The following is a 3,130-nucleotide window of genomic DNA, read 5'->3' as shown; positions in this document are numbered from 1 at the left end:
TGTGCTGTGGCCACGGAGATGCCATGTCGCCAGGCCTCCTGATGGCGGCCCACAGAGTGGGGGTGCGCGCGCGTGCACACGCGCACACACACACACACACACACACACACACACACCCTGGAGAGTCCTGGGGGTGGATTAATGTGTGGAGGTGTCGACGGACTGAGGCCATGAGCTGTGTGTCATGGACAGAGGAGAAGAGGGCGTTTCAGGCAGGATAGGAGGGGAAGTGAAGGCAGAGAAAGGTGCTTTGCTTGGAGTCAGCGGCCCCCACTAGACACAGCCAGTGTTTGATTGGTTTGTCCCCAGGATGTCCTGAGACCCCCGTGAAAGCGGCAGCCACCCCATGACTCAGTGCCGTTCACCTGTCTCCACGCAGACCCAGGACTCCGCTCACTGTTTGGTGACATCCCAGGGCCTGCGGGCCGATGCCGCGTTCCTCCGGCTGCATGTGACAGTCAGCAGGCGCTCTGCAGGCATGTGATGCTCAGCAAGGGCTCGGAGCCGGCACAAGCCCCGCGGTGGGCAGGGGAGCGAGGTCTGGAGGGTTAGGACGGAGGGGGTGCCCTGCTGCGTCGCAGGATTGGCTCAGCCTGGTGGGGCCGCTGCTGCCCTCCTGTAGAGCCTGCCCCTCACCCAGGCAGCAGCTGCCATCTCGCTCTGCAGCCACGGCTCCTTGGTTCCTCGCTCCTGGCTCTGCCTGGAAACAGTGAGTTGAGCAAGTGGCCCAGGGAGTAACTGAGTGCCCAGGGCATTGGACTGACAAGGGGGCAGCCCCCCAACCGGGTGTCGGTCTCTGCCACACATGAGCCCAATTCCCTCTCCCATCCGGGCAGGAGAAGGGGGACGGCCTTTGGAATTTCTGTCCTGAGATTTTCCAGGGACACTTTAGGCATAAAATCACATTAGTGGCAGTGACTTTTCAAGACTATTGTCTGAGCATTTCTAAGAATCCTGAGCATAGAGGGGATCATGTTGGTAACAGGGCCTCCCTGAGACAGATGTTTGCATATGGATGCCTCACCTTTCGAGAGGGGACTCAGTGCTCAGCTGTCCTAAAGCGTGATGACGTGCTGATTCCGCACAGCCAAGCCCTGCCCTTCGGAGGTTCCCAGCTGGGGACCTAGGGGACTGGGGGGCGGGACTTGACTTCAGGGCTGTTTGAACAAAGCTGCTCTCCCTGCTGAACGCAGCCCAGGGGAAGGTGGGCTGAAACCCCCAGCACAGCCTGGAGAAGGCGGAGTGACGAGGGGATTCAGGCAAAGGGATGGACAGCTGGTGTGCAGAGCACATGTGGGATCTAGTGTGGCGTGTGGCTGTCAAAGCAGTGTTGAGTGTGGATGTGCGTGTGGCTATGTGAGCGTGTGATGTGGGTGTGCAGTGCCATTCTGGCTCTCCTCTTTTGGGCTCTATCGTCTAGAGCCAGCCCTCAGGTCTCCATGCCTCAGTTTCTTTATTCGTAGGCTGGCTGGTGGGCACAGGCTCACAGAATGAAGGCGGGCACTTGGCACCGTGCCTGGTCAGCTGGGCATCTGTGTTGCCGGCAGCCCTGTTGGGAGGTGCCGGATGGGACAGAGCTCGGAGTGGTTTCTGTCCAACCAGGGGTCCTTGTGTGGACCCCTGCACTCCTCCTGCTGCTGCCCAGGGCTGGGACCCCCACTCTGGTGGGCAGCACAGAGGGTGGGTGCTGGGCAGTGGGGTCTGCCTGGCTGCAGAGGGAGGGTGGCAGCCATAATCAAAGCAGACACCAGCACTCGTGGCAAATCCGAGCAGCCCCAAAGCTGGCAAGGGCAGAGCTTACGGCCACACGGCAGCATCCTTCTTGTGTCCTGGGCAAAGGAAGTGTTAGCTGAGGCTGTTATAGGGAAGGAGTGGGGGCACAATGGGAATGTCCAGCTGTGGGCTGCCTGGCTCATGCCCTCCGAGCAGTGGCAGTGCCCAGATCCCGTCCTTTCCTGAGACACAGCCCGGAAGAGGTGCCCGGTGAAGACAGAGCTGAGAGGAGGCAGGGTGGGGCCCCGTGCAGGGCTGGCACCCAGGCTGTGGGCAGGACTCCCTCACCAGCCCCATCTCATGGCCTTGGGGTGACCTGGCAGTCCCCACTCTCCACACAGAGACTGAGATCTTGGGGGTGGTGGTGGCGGGAGAGGACGTCTGTCCCTGTGGGACCTGCTGGCAGAGGCAGCATTGGTCTCAGTATGTTCCATGACCCTCCTTTCCCTCCGTGTCACACCCTGCTGCTGCGTCCTGTCCCTGTCAAGTTGTTCTCAGGGCTTAACCAGAAACCCCCGCAGGACTGAGAAGTGTGATGAAAGTGTCACGGGCAGCGTCAGCCCCAAGAGAGCCTTTCTGATCAGTGAGAAAGGGGTCAGGGTTACAAAAGGCCACAAGTCACCAGTGTTCGAGCCCAGATCGCGGTCTCTGGTGAGATGGGGCGAGGACAGGCCAGCATCTGCGAGAGGGGCCGGAATGGGGACCGGGGGTCGGCGGGGGGACAGGCTGAGGAGCTGCACCTCTAAGCAGGTGGGAGCCCAGGTCCCTTCCGGCTCCTCCTTGGATGTTGAATTTCTCAGAAGCAACAATTCCAACCGAGGAGTTGGGCTTGCACCAAGTTTCAGTTTTAACGCAGGGCGTGCAGCCCCATGCTGCCCAGGGCTGGGACCCCCGTGGTCTTCAGTTGCAGCGGCTCTGAGCGCAGGGCTGGGGGCTGCCCCCTGGTGTCCTATGGCCCCAGCCCTGTCCCGAGCGGCCACCCCGAGGGGGCTGTACCAGGCACCTTCTCTTGGAGCTGGGCTCTGTGGAGGGTGCTCAGGCTATAGGGCCAGCAAGAGGTTCCTTCCAGAAGCTGCCCCGGGGGTCAGGGTGCTGGCCTGAGACCCCATTTGCACACACAGCAGCACAGGGATCGGCGGTAGTCTGGCGAGGAGCAGCGAGGCCTGCAGCTCACAGCTCAGGGAGTTCGGAATTCCAGGGAACGTGCTTGAATGTCCCCTGGGCCTCTTGGAGTCTGTGGCTTTTTTAAGGAGGTGTGAGACCTCCTCAATGTCACTGTGATAGAGAAGTTTCTGTCTTTTTTCTTCCACGAGAGTGAACAGAAAGAGCCGCCGGGAACATGAATGGGGTTGCTGAC

This window comes from Myotis brandtii, unplaced genomic scaffold (assembly GCF_000412655.1).
Source record: "Myotis brandtii unplaced genomic scaffold, ASM41265v1 scaffold577, whole genome shotgun sequence".
Lineage (NCBI taxonomy): Eukaryota > Metazoa > Chordata > Mammalia > Chiroptera > Vespertilionidae > Myotis > Myotis brandtii.
The sequence above is the reverse complement of the archived record's forward strand: the minus strand, read 5'-3'. Positions refer to the sequence as shown.